Here is a 14,724-nt window from a genome sequence, read left to right as displayed (position 1 = left end):
GATTAAGTACATTCCTTATCAAAAATAATTTTTCTAGAGGAAAAATTGATACAACACTTTTTAGAAAAGATGATAACTCAAATTTTCTCATTGTACAAATTTATGTTGATGACATTATTTTTGGACCCACAAATGAAAAAATGTGTGAGGAATTCTCTGGACTCATGCAAAGTGAATTTGAAATGAGTATGATGGGAGAATTAAGATTTTTTCTTGGTTTACAAATAAAACAAGAAATTAAAGGGATTTTTATTTGTCAAGAAAAATATATTAAAGATCTTCTCAAAAAATATAAAATGAATGAATCAAAAATTATGGTAACTCCTATGCATCCTTCTTCTAGTCTTGATAAAGATGAAGAAGGAAAAAGTGTCTCTGAAAAGGAATACAGAGGAATGATTGGATCTCTGCTGTACTTAACTGCCAGTAGACCAGATATTGTTTTTGCAGTAGGTTTATGTGCACGTTTTCAAACTTCTCCAAAAGAATCTCATTTAACTGCAGTAAAAAGAATTTTCAGATATCTAGTCGGTACTACTGATCTTGGCCTTTGGTATAGCAAAGGATCTTGTTTTGATTTAACAGCTTACTGTGATGCTGACTACGCTGGAGACAAAATAGAAAGAAAAAGTACAAGTGGCACCTGTCAGTTTCTTGGAAATGCATTAATCAGTTGGGCATGTAGAAAGCAAAATACTATTGCTCTATCAACCACTGAAGCAGAATATGTGTCAGCAGCAAATTGTTGCTCCCAGGTGTTATGGATTAAAAATCAACTAGAAGATTTTTCAATAAGGTACACAAATATTCCCATATTTTGCGATAATACAAGTGCAATAAATTTATCAAAAAATCCCATTCAGCATTCAAGATCAAAACACATTGAAATAAAACATCATTTTATTAGGGATCATGTCAATAAAAAGGATGTGGAATTAATTTTTGTTAATACAGAAAATCAACTGGCTGATATTTTTACAAAACCTTTGGTAGAAGATAGATTTAATTTTATCAAAGAAAAATTACATATTATTCAAAATCCAAAAAATTTAAGATAAAGAACGTTCTCAAGAACATTCTGTCCTTTATCCTTAACTTGCTCCTCACGTGTGGATTAGCTATGAACATTTTTTATTTGTCTTTTAAAATTCAAATTATCTCTACTTATGTAAAATATTATACAACTCATTAGATGCCATTTCCATCACATTTAATGAAATACACTCATAACTTTTTATGGAAACTACCACTTTGTCTCTTAAACCACCATTTGTCTAATCAAAACTTTTTCCTCTAGTTATCTCTCTCTCTCTCTCGTACGCTCTCTCTCTCTTACAGACTCCACACTTCACTTCTCTTTTCACTAAACACTCCTGCTTATAAAAACAACCTTCTATCTTCCATCAAAACTCATCAAACCTTATCAAAAATGGCTAGAACAAAAGGGTTAGCAAAGAAAGGAAATGAACATTCATCTTCCTCATCCAAAACCCCACCAGATCTTAATCGCTCACCACCATCATCACCTCACCTCTCCTCTAATCACTCACCTGAACTCTCTCTCTCGCCTTCTCTCTCTCAGATTCATGCTTCTCTTCCACCCTCTCCCACAAAATCAAGAGACTCTTGTGAAGAAGTAATGAACATTGATCCACTTGTAATGATCTGTCAAGAAGAAGGGGAAGTTTCTACTAAAGAAACTTCTGTCAACAAAGAAGAAGAAGCTTCGATTGAAAAGAAGAGGAAAGCTTCTTGTGAAAAAGAAGGTTCTGACAAAGAAGATGAAGAGGTCGCAGCTCAAGAGAAAGAGGAAACTCCAGAAAAACCTTCTCCTGTCAAAACAAAACCTAAACCTAAAACTAAGAAAACCATGTCCTCTCAATCTGTGAACAGAAGAAGATCACAAAGATTGATTGCTAATATTGGGTTAAGGAAAACTCAAAGTGGTGAAGGAGACAAAGTCATACACGAGATTCCTGACTCAGATGAAGAAGAAGAAGTTATTCCTAAGGTTGCTCAACCTACACCAGTCGCTGCTCCAAAGGAAACCAAAAAATCTAAACCTAAAAAATCTGCTTCTGACCCACCGAAAAAATCACCTCTTAAATCAAAAATTTCCAAATCAAAAGAACCTCCTATACCTAAAAAATCTCCACCAAAACAGCCACTAACTCGCAAGGAAAAAGGGAAAGGTCCTCTCACATCTGAAGAAAAGGATCCCTCTCCAAAACAAATCCCTCTTCTGGAACCTGACAAAGAAAAGGAATTTTATGAGAAATGGGCACCACGACCCATAGCAATAGGACGCTATGTGGATTTTGAAGACCTGGCCAAAGAAGAAATTCTTCTCAAAGCTTTCACTGATAAGATGGGATGGACACACTTCCTTCAAATTCGAGAGAAGACATACAAGAAGGTGGTCCAAGCTTTCTATTGCCAAGCCACAGCTTATTCTGAGAAAAGCTTAATCATCTCGTCCATCAAAGGTAAACAATTTTCTCTCACACCTGACCTCATTGCTGAATACCTAAACCTTCCCTCTGATGGATTCTGTGTTTATGGAGATAATTGGGATTTAGATTTAAAAGTTAACCTAACTGATGTGCTTAGCTACATCTTTAAGAACCCAAACAATGTTTCTGTCTCTGCTAACCTACATTACATTCCCAAAATGTTAAACCTTTTAAGTCAGCACAATCTCATTCCTAGGAAGGGTAACCATGGGAAAATCACCAAGAACGATCTCTTGATCATTTACTGTATGTTCTATGAAGTAAGATTGAACCTGCCTCATGTGATTCTACATCATATGATCTCTGCTATTAAAGACAAGAACCCACGACGTGGTCTTCCTTATGGCATGATTCTTACCAGGCTTTTTAGAGAAATTGGAATTGATTTGGATGGTGAAGAATCTGAATGGATTATTTCAAAGTTTCGAGCCAAAAATGTCAGCCATATGAAGTCTGAAGCTGAACATACTCTGACTCCCTCTAAAAGGAAAAGAGATCAAGATGAGGATTATGTCTCTGATTCTGAATCAGATTCTCCTCAGGATCCTCCTCAAGATCCTCCTCAGAATCCTCCTCAAAATCCTCCTAAAAATCCTCCAATACCTCCTCAAAATCGTTCTGCAGAACACTCTCCAAATCGTTCTCAGCAACGATCTCCTGTTTTAGAGGAACATCAAGATCTCTTAGAAGACTTTGGAAATCAAACTGCTATCTTCAATGACATTCAAGCCACCCAGATTCTTCAAAGTTTCAAATCAAATCTTCCTCCACCTACAAAAGTCTCCAACACAAGTCAACTCTTTACATCTCCACCTCAAGCTGATTTCTCTCCATTATTCAATTCAAATTCAATCAGCAAATTCTTCAATTCTCTGCCTCAATTTGATGGTTCAAACCCCTTAGAATCTTTTACCACTTTGCAATCCAACTGTCCTACCATGCCTTCAAATCCATCAAAGGCTGCTCCATCCACTTCCACTCACGCTGCTGCTACTGATGAAAGACCTCCTAAACGGTCTAGAATTGAGAAGGATTTGAGCAAAATCAAAAAATATTTGCGTAGGCTTCTTGAAGGACAGCAAGCATGTTTAAGTCATCATGTGTATAACAAGATGGAAAATCAAACTCAAAGAGGTTGGATCTCAAACACCTTGAGCACACGTTATTGTGTTCCTCCACCTGCCGAATTGCCTTTTCCACCACCACAATACTTCATTCCTGCTCCTTCTGATGACTCCTCATCTGATGACTCATCTCCTACTCCTAAGAAATGACTGGCACCTGCTACTTTTTGATGAAACAAAGGGGGAGATAGTTTAAGGGGAAAAGAATTGAAACAAACATCTCTGGATCATCTTTTGCTGCATTTTTTACTGCTTATCTATATTTATATTTTCCTGTTATGTTTTGGTATATGCATGCCTATAAGTGCTGCAAAACTATTATGTTGTTGTCTATTGCATGCTTGCTATGCTGCAAAAATTATCCAGTACTATGCTTTTATGTTATTATGTCTATTTTGATGAACCGGTTATTTGTATGAACTTTTGCAAATGAATGAAAAATATGTTGGTTCATAAAAATTATATGCATTCTCAATTTCTTTTATATGATTATTGGATGCTGAAATTGAGGGGGAGAAAATTGATAAAATCATTAAAGACATTTCATCAAAATTATTAGTTTTTTATTTCTTTCAAGATTAAATTTTTAAAAGTTTGTTATCATCAAAAAGGGGGAGATTGTTGAAAGCAAAATCCTCTTTTGATGTTTTAAAGATAACAAACAAATTTTATCTTGTTATCTACTAATGAATTTTGTGAGCATGTTTCATGAGAATGATCCTAAGAACGTTCTTGCCTCGCAAAATAAACACAAGTATTTCCATCGAAATATCAAGAGCAAGCAAATAGACAAATTGGAACTTTTGTACATATTCAATGTCTGCATCAATGGAAATTAATTCTCTTTGTCACACTAAAGAATGGGAATAAAAGATCTTAAGGATAAAGACTCTTTTAAGGCTTTTAAAGGCAAAAATAAATTAATACAATCATTGTCAAATATGTGCACATGGACCACAAGACTACAAAGGAATAAAATCTGATTAGGCCCCATGAGATTTTCGACCCATTAAGAAAAGAATGGAAAAAGGTCCATTAAGGAAAAGTTCTTCAAAAGATATTTTCACATGACATCATCAAAGGAGTCACTCTATGACATCACACAATGACATCAAGCATACATCATCTGAAGTGGCCTCCAAGTTTCTGAAAGAAGGCTAACAGCTCATAGACACCTTGCAAAAACGTGTTGCTTCATGCCCAAGTTTTGGTTGATCACTGAAAAAACGTTCTTGAGAACGTTCTCTGAAGACAGCTTGCACACTTGTTCCCCAAGCAACTTTTGGAGCGCATTTTTTAGTTTGAAATGGTTTCAAACAGCTCTTTTGTGACCTGTCCTCAAAGGCTATTCGTGCTCTATAAATAGAAGAGGTCATTGAAGGCTAAAGGCAAGAGTTTGAACTACAAAAGCATTTATCTCTCAAAAGCAATCAATCTCTCAATCATTCTCTCAATCAAGCTCTTCTACAAACATAAGCAAACTCCATAAGCTCTCACTATATTTATTTGTATCATTATCCTTTTGAGTTTGTGTTTGTAAAAGTTTCATGTGTTGAAATATCAAGATCAACACAAAACCAATCACCATACAAAGCGTGATATTAGTTCTCAAGTCTATTGGGCTTAATAGTTTGAGATAGAAAATTTCAACCTTTCTTTTGCTAGTGCAAAGAATTGTAAGAAGCCTGCTGAGGTTGATAATACAGGGGTTACGGACTGATCTGGTGTGATCAAGACCTTATAGTGTTGGTTAGAAGTTTCGGCCAACTGAATACTATAGTGGATAATCTCACACGAGGTGTGTGGGGACTGGAAGTAGCCGGGTTTGGTGAACCAGGATAACTTTCCTGTGTTATTCTCTCTTCCTTACTCTTGTCATTTATTTTACTTTATAATCCAGAGTGCTCTGGTCCTAATAACTAATCTTTAATATCGTTTTACTAATTAAAGATAATCTAGTCCAAATTAATCACAACCTCATTAAATCCAGAGTTCTCTGGTCCTTGTTAAATTATCACTTTATCATTTATATAACTACTTCCATAATATTTCAGTCAAATCGGTTAACTTACTTCACTAAAGTTAAATCAAATTAAAACTTCATTTTTCTCATTCCGCTTATATAATCATTCTTCATATTATTCTCATATCAAAGATTATTTGTTTTGAACTAATTTCTTAACCAAGAACATTCTTGAGTATATAAACTTCATTTAAAGTTTCAGGAATAAATTTAAAAAGGGTCACAATTCAAACCCCCCCTTTCTTGCGACAATTATTGCTACTTCACTAACCTCTCTCTAAAAACTAGAAAATATGAAATAGAAAATGTAATAATGTCTAGAAAGAGAGAAGAAAACTATTTAAATGAGGAGAATTCGTGTCTGCACGCTTAAGCGTGATACGGTCGCTTAAGCGTGCTACCCAAAATATCTTCCTTTGGACAATTGGGAGCTGCCACGTGTGCCTTATCATTTGAAGCAGATGAACTTCGCTTAAGCGTGTGAGAAGCGAGCAGCAAGCGTGCAATTCTGGTGACTCTCTGGACCTTGGTCGCTTAAGCGTGCAACTCTTTTCTTCATAAGCGTGCTGCAAGCGTCTGGAAAGCATGCAAATCTGGTGACTCTGGACCTTGGTCGCTTAAGCGTGCCCCTGGTCACTTAAGCGTGCAACTCTTTTCTCAATAGATTCTTTCTTGGTCCTTGCTTGTCATTTCCTGCATAAATTGGGTAGAATCAGGCATGTAAAGCATAAATGGTACAAATGCGATCAATTAGTAGCTTTTCCTTAGATAACTTGCAGAACAAGTCACTAAAATGCCTAGATTAACAAATAAAATATGTTACTTTTGAGCACTTATCAGTCACCAGAATTTATACAATTACTCACCAACAACGTCACCAGAATTTATATAATTACCCACCAATAACGTCACTGGAATATATATAATTACTCACCAACAACGGTAATAGAATTTATATAATTACTCACCAATAATGTCACTAGAATTTATATAATTACTCACCAATATCATCATCATTAATCATATAGTGTCTCCTCTCTATACAACTAGGTTCTTCCTCACCATCGTCATTAATTATTCGTACTTATTCTTCCTGTTAAAGCGAATTTATATCTTATTACCTCGTTCTCACATCCGTTGTCATATATACATCAATCATTGTCTTAACCTTAACTTCGTTCTATTTTAAAGTTATTATCTCATCTTATAGTTACTTTCAACTTCAAAAACTTTCCTCACAACGACTTCATTATGATTTAAGGATTTATTCTCTCGATACTGGTCGTTATTATTATCGTCAAACATTATAACCATTACCTCATTCACTCTTATCATCCTTCATTCATTCTAACTTAGGTCATTATCTCTCTAGTGATTGTTTATCTTGCCTCATCGCTAATATTACCCCTACATTATTCTTTAATTAACACACAACTTTCTATTTCCATTTTATTTTGTCTTATCAATTCTCTCAATATTATCTATCCTCTTAATTTGACCACACTCATTTCATTTTAACCTAAGGTCGTTACTTCACCAATATCATTCTTCCTAACATTATCCCCTACGTTAACTTACGCCTTTATATTTCAAATTACCTTTGTCTTATCCCTTCACCTAACATCTTCATATATTGATCATCTTCTTCACCGTCTACTTCCTTAGGCCACTAACATCATATGATTGTTTTACTTAGTTTTTGTACTCTTTAATTTTAACTTATGTTATTAGATTTAACCTTTATTCCTAGGTTCTTTTATTACTTCGGTCTCCTGTCTATGAACTATTCCTAATACATTCCCGTTTTCTTCATTAATTCTCTAATTCGACCTCGCTATTTACACCGTTATGATCTTGTCCAATTATTCATGAGTAACTTGACATTCATCCTTACCGCGACTGACATCTCTTACCATATCCCTTTATTCAACCTACTCCCCTATATCATTAGTAACCTACACTCATCGTATCTTTATCATTACCATTTACCTTGACTCTTCTTCTCTTCAACCTAACAACTTTCTTATGTTCTCGCTCTTCATATATACGTATCGCTACGTTTATCCTTTACTCTAATTTACTATTATTTTCATCTTTATTAGTTCATGAATTAACGTCTTACAACTCTCTCTACTTTACCTTCAAGTATTTCGTAAGCATCATTTATTATGTCGTTCATCGTCGTGAAATAACATTTATACTATCATCATACCTCATCGTATTACAACGTTAACATCTCATACATCTATTAACATCATATCTACATATCATATATATAGTTTACGTCTTCGTTATTTCAACATCATATATTAAGATACCATAAAGTGCAAAGATTCTCTCCTTACCTCGAATTCTCCGAAAACACGGCGTTTGGCTCTCTTCTCCTTAGATAGGGTTTCCTTCTCTCTTCTCTTCTCCTCTTTTCCTTTCTCCGGTTCAAAAAGAGTGTTTATTCTAATTTTCTATCTCTCTATTTATACTAAACAATTGGTCTCTTCAACAATTATTAATTTTCCTCTGCTTAACTTACCATAATTTTACTTCTTCCTCCCCCACTTATTTTATTACTTCTACTCTGCACCTCCCACTTATATTTTCTCATCATATTAATCCTCATCATCTATCAATCACATTAATAAATAAAACTTCCTCTATTTAGTCTCGTTAATTTAATTTAATAGAAATTTGGGGTGTTACACTGAACATGTATAAGAGCATCAGAAGCACAAAAGAAGCTCAAGATTATGGTAGAAGATCTGAAGAAAGGTCAACTAGAAGTCAACGCCTTGGATCAGAAGAAATGATGCTACTCAAAAGCTGAAGATCTTCATCAGACTCTGAAGACCTTTAGACTCTGAAGTAGAGAAGATCTTGAAGGACCCAAACACCATGTTAGATTTTTCCACTTCTGTAGATGTCTCTATCAAAGTATGATAGTACAATTTCTCTCTAAAATAATTGATTGAAGAAACCCTTTCCGATAAAAAAAATTGATGCCAATTGAGATGAAGACCATGAATTAGCCCCTGTTTGGAACAACGTTCAAATGGTAACAAACACGCGAATACATAGAACCTTACAATTGTAGCTTCACAAAAATCACGTCAAAAGTGCATTGGAAAGTGAAAAACATGATGCAAACTCGAACCCTAACACTCTATTAGTGGATGACACTGTTAAAGATGTGGTGTAAGATATTGTTGCAGTTGAGGACTTGAAAAGGGAAGTCTTGGAGCATAAAGAGAAGGTTAGGAGGAAGCAACCCCATCCTCCAGATCATAACTTCAATACAAATTTTATTTATGACAAGCATCTTTTAGGTGTTTGTAGCGGATAGTAGAATTCTACTACTGCAAAATCACCTATGGATAAATATCAATCCTTCGTGGCTATCTCTAAATCTAATAAGAAGAACTCATGCATTCAAAGAAAACTTGATCCAATAATACCCGCCCATAATCTTCTAACTAATGATCTTGCTTAATTGATGAAAGCTCTTGATGTGAAGTAAAATAAAAATTATTTTTCAACTAAATAGTTAAAGGTATTCTGATAGACGATATGTTTAGATAAAAAAGTGATATAACCAAATTAAAGGTTATGGCGATATCTCTATAATTAAGAGAGAAGAGGAAAATTTACACACTATTATTTGTTGCCTTATTTCATTTCATGACTATCATATTTGTGTACACAGTCATAACTACTACATGGACTTGAAATTATATAAAAAAAAAATCAATTTACTGAGTGCCAACACAATAACTAAATGACAACCTATGAAATATTGTATCAAAGTGTTTGTGTACTCTCATAGGTCTGACACTAAATAAATAATTGTTTTATCTTGGTTTTCGGGTGTCAAACATTAATTACGTTTGAACCTTTTAAACCGGTGATGTCTTATTTTTTCTTGGGAAGGGAAAAAGTAAGCAAAACCCTTGAGAATCGAGGTCCGGGAGTTGTTTTCGCTACGGGAAGGTGTTAGGCACCCATAACGACTATAGTAACCTATAGGAACCGTCTTTAATTTCTACGCGCGCGCTCTATTTTTAAATGCTATTTTGAAATGTTATTTACACCTAAGAATTTCTAAGTGAAGAATTGGAGGGAGAAGAGTGTTTGAATTTTTATTTTATTTGAATTGAAGGAATTTTGTTCCTTGCCTACGTACCCGTTTAAGGGATCAAATCCACCGTAGTTCTCTCTCAAAAATGTTTTTGTTTTTGTTGGTTGATTTTAAGTTTGAAAATGGATTTTGGAAGAATAGAAAGAGGCCTCGAGGGCATGAGATTAGGAAATAGTGAGGTTGAATTAGTGAATTGCAAAATATGGTCAAAGTAGGATTAGAGTTCATTGAAGTTTGATTAAGAAAATGGAAAAGAAAATACAATGGGATGTTGGATCCCAAGGTTTATTTGGAAAAGATTTGCGTGAAGTTGTTCACATTTGTTTGGAAAATTGGTTTTTTCTAAGTATAAGTCCTAGGTATTCATCTAAACATACAATCCTAAACATACATCTAAACATGCATATTCTAGCTATATATCTAAAGTGAGGTGTGTGCATGTGTCGGTGCTTGTGTCGGTGTACATCATTAGAGTCCATTGTCCTTTACATCATACCCTAGATACATTCTATGGCCTCTTTGCCAAGAAATTAAAAGCATGAAAGTAAAATATTACAAAAAACTCCTAAGCCTTTACATTCTAAATCTTTGTACAAATTAAGTTGCAAGAAAGTTAAACTAGAATATGAAATGAGATGAGCTTATGGGATACATGAAACAAGAAACAAAAGGGTTAGTAGCACATGACAATATCAAGAAGTAAAATCAAGTAAAAATTACTACAACAAAAGCAAAGAAATTACCACAAAAAACATAGCAAAAATGATGCAAAATAGAGCTAAAATCCTACTACAAAATGCAAGGTTCACATGACTTATAATCCTCACATTTTAACACATTTTAAAGACATGAACTCATATTGTAAAATGGGGATCAAAGGGATGTGATAGACCATGCATTTTAATAGTGAATTTAAGCGTATTTTACATTATTTATTCGCAAACGAATCTTGCAAAGCAAGCAACTAGGCACAAGGCACACATTCAATAAAAGACATACCCATAGTAGCAAAAAAAACCCTCACAACATCATATATCATGAATTACCAACATCTATCGAGAAATGGAATTGAAACTAGGCAAGAAAACCACAAGTTTTTAGCATAAAATCTTACAATTAAAGCAAGAAAAAAAAAATCCACACTATTTTCTATCAATTTTCAACACAACACATATCATAACAAGACTACAAAAAAAAAAGAGTACATATGAATTAATTTGGGAATTTTTTGGCAATGAAACATATGCTGGGGGGTATGAACAGCAAGAAAACAGTTAAATGGCACAAAAATGGGGGGTGCGCATAGCCGTGTGTGTGCAGACATGGGCCTAAGGAACAGGCCGGGTTAATGGAGCGAACCATGGGTTAATTGAACCGGCTATAATCTCTTCTTCTCCACTTTTACAGAACACTGTTCGTTCTTCTCTCTTCACACGTACCAGTCTCTCTTCTTTCAACAGTTCTAGGCTCATCTTCCCCAACCCATTCCCGGCGGCGGTTGGCCGGCCAGGGGTGGCGGCGCCGCCGCCTGAACTCGTTCTCTCCCTCTGTTCGATTTCAAAACTCATTTTTCACAAGCAATTCGCGACAATCTTGGATCCTTTCGAACAGCCTTGCAAACATCAACAAGAAAAGGAAAGGGAGAACGTGTTACCTGTTTGTTACTGATTCGACGGTGTTCTTGCTCGTACGATCCAAGTTCGTCGCCGTTGTCGCGAGTCTAGTTTGCGTTTCACTCGGACTTGTAACAATTCGTTGCTGCTTGCTCTTTTTCTCCGTTCTGTTCGTGCTCCGCCGCTGGTTCTTGCTTCTGATTCTAGTCCGTTTCGGATTCGATTTTGGGAGTTTGATACGGCGATGAATACTCCAATCTGCTCTTCGTTCCTTCTTTTTGCCTCGGCTTCACTCCCTTTCCATCAAACCGGTTTGATTTGAGCTGCGTGCATCATGAAGACTCGGTTTGTTGCTGTGATCCGAAATGATTCTCGCTGTGTTGTTTGTTTTGCTTAATTTCGGTTTCGAGCAAAATTTGTGAGTGGTGATGGATTTGCTAGTGATTGGCGTTGTTGATGAGTACAAGAAAATTCAATGGTGAATTGTGTGAGTTTGTGATGATTGATTGAAGAATTCGTGTAGTTTTCTTGATGAACTTGGTGGTTATGGAAGTTTGAGTGGTGGTTTAAGTTGCTTAGGAGAGGTTGTTAGGGTGGTTGGAGTGGTGGAGAGAAGTAGTTAGGGTGGTGAGAGTGGTGGAGAGAAGTAGTTAGGGTGGTGATTGAGGTTGTTAAAGTTTGTTAGAGGTGGAGGGAAAATTGAGAGAAAAGTTTTTGTGATTTTGATTGAAAAAATAATTAGTGTGGAAAAAAATGATTAGTGTAAAAAAAATTAGTTGAATGAACCTTGACCAACTTTGACCTATTTATAGGTGATGTGGAAATGCTTGGACCAATGATGGACTGCCACGTGGCACTTGACTTGTAACAAACTTTTAAAGACCAATAACATTTGGACACATGGCACTTGGACTCTAACAAACTTAAAAGGGATTAAAATGCAAATAATGAAAGTGCAAGGACTAAAATGAAAATTAAAACTAAAATTGAATTGAAAAAGTAAACTGACAATTAACGTAAAGCGAGACGATTAAAAACAACAAAGCAGATTAAAGTGAAACGGAAATATGTGAAATGACCAAAACGCCCCTAGGGACTAAAACGACTAAAAATGACTCAGATGCAATTTAAAAATGATTTTTTAACAAGGGATTAAAGCAAGAGTTTATACAAGCGAATTAAAAGACTCAGAGACAATTTTTAGGATTTTAAACAGGGTTTTAACACATGAAAAGACTAAAATGCCCCTAGGGGCAAAACTGACTCAAAATGACTTCAAATGCGAATTTTAAAATGGATTTTGACATGGAATGAAACAGAGACTTATTCTAATCAAATGAAAAGACTCAAACAAATTTTTTAAAAGACTGAAAGAAATTTTATCACATGAAATGACTAAAATGCCCCTAGGGGCTAAACTGACTAAAAAATGACTCGACTGATGTTTTCTGAAATGAATTTTGACATGAAGTTGAAACAAGGACTTATACAAACCAATTTAAAAGACCCAAACAATTTTCAAAGATTAAAATGAGTTGAATGCAGGAAATGACTAAAATACCCTTGCATGTAAATTTTGCAAATAACATTGAAATAAAATGCAGAGAAAGATGCAATTGATCAAAGATAGTTCAAATGACTTATAATGCAAGAAAAGAAAAATTGACTAGTATTTTTAGGTCCAAAATTAGGGTATAACAGCTGCCCCTATTTAAGTTTCTTTGTCCGGAGAGTCAAGAGACGAAGTCTTAGAATTGACGGGACGAAGATACTTAAATATTAACATTTGCACTGCTTTTGGACATAAAAATACGCTTTCAGATTTTCAAAAACATGAATGTCATGCAACATTTCATTTATGAATGCAAGACAATCGAACCGGAATCTACGGGCTGTGTCACACCACCAAGGGATTTATAGACATCAAGGTAGAAAGAACGGGCAACAAATAGACAGGTACAAGCTGTTCTTTGGATCGAACTTGCCACTTGACCGAGAGATACAAACAAGAGATGGGTACGAGCTGTTCTTTGGATCGAACTTGCCACTTGACCGGAAACATAAACATATAGGCAGATACAAGCTGTTCTTTGGATCGAACTTGACACTTGATCGGAAACATAGACATATAGGCAGATACAAGCTGTTCTTTGGATCGAACTTGACACTTGATTGAAAATACAAACAGATAGACAGACACAAACTGTTCTTCGGATCGAACTGGCCGTTTGGCTGGAGCTATAGACAAAAAGGGTTGATACAAGCTGTTCTTTGGATCGAACTTGCTTGTTGGATTATCACCACGTCACGTGGGAGAGTGCAGACTGTTCTCTTAGATCGAACTTGTCGTTTGACCGATAACAAAGCATAAGCTGGGTACAAACTGTTCTTCAGATTGAACTTGCCGTCTGATTGATAACAAAGCATGATCTGGGTACAAACTGTTCTATCGAACTTGCCGTTTGACCGATAACAGAACATAAGCTGGGTACAAACTGTTCTATCGAACTTGCCGTTTGTCCGGAAGCATAGGTATATAAGCAGGTACAAGTGGTTCTTTTTTGGATTGAACCTGGCACTTGACCAGTAACAAGATACAAATTGAGAGTCTGGTTTAACAAGATACCAATTGAGGGTAAATTGTCATTGACCCGATTTGCAAATAGACATGACCATTTTTGTTGGCCCAAGAGTAAATTGAGAGTGATTTGACATTGATTTGAGTTGAAAATTGACATTGACATTGGCATTGGCTTGGAAATTGAAATTGACATTGACATTGATATTGACATTTGACATTGGATATTGACATTTGACATTGACATTTGACATTGACATTGGATATTTGACATTTGACATTGACATTTGACATTGGATATTGACATTTGACATTGACATTTGACATTGACATTGGCATTGACATTGACATTAACATTGGCATTTGACATTAACATTGACATTGACATTGACATTGACATTGGCATTTGACATTAACATTGACATTGACATTGACATTGGCATTTGACATTAACATTGACATTGACATTGACATTCGCATTTGACATTGGATATTGACATTGATATTGAAATTGACATTTGACATTAACATTGACATTGACATTGACATTGGCATTTGACATTAACATTGACATTGGCATTGGATATTGACATTGACATTGACATTTGACATTTGACAGTTGGATATACAACATGTATGTATGGTATAGCAAGATTATTGGATGTATGAGCACACAAAATGCATGATTATGCATGTATGAATGCTTGAAATGCATGATTGGCTTGTAATTTGACAGAGAAAGTT

At 35.2% G+C, this 14,724-nt stretch overlaps 1 pseudogene; it reads left to right on the top strand.

Annotated features, from left to right (window-relative positions):
- Positions 1–326: 326 nt before the first annotated feature.
- LOC146939191 (secreted RxLR effector protein 161 pseudogene) lies at positions 327–1,058 on the top strand (annotated as a pseudogene).
- The last annotated feature ends 13,666 nt before the right edge of the window (positions 1,059–14,724 follow it).

This window comes from Medicago sativa, chromosome 3 (assembly GCF_051527215.1).
Source record: "Medicago sativa cultivar Bolivia chromosome 3, Bolivia_mono, whole genome shotgun sequence".
NCBI lineage: Eukaryota > Viridiplantae > Streptophyta > Magnoliopsida > Fabales > Fabaceae > Medicago > Medicago sativa.
The sequence above is the reverse complement of the archived record's forward strand: the minus strand, read 5'-3'. Positions and strand labels throughout refer to the sequence as shown.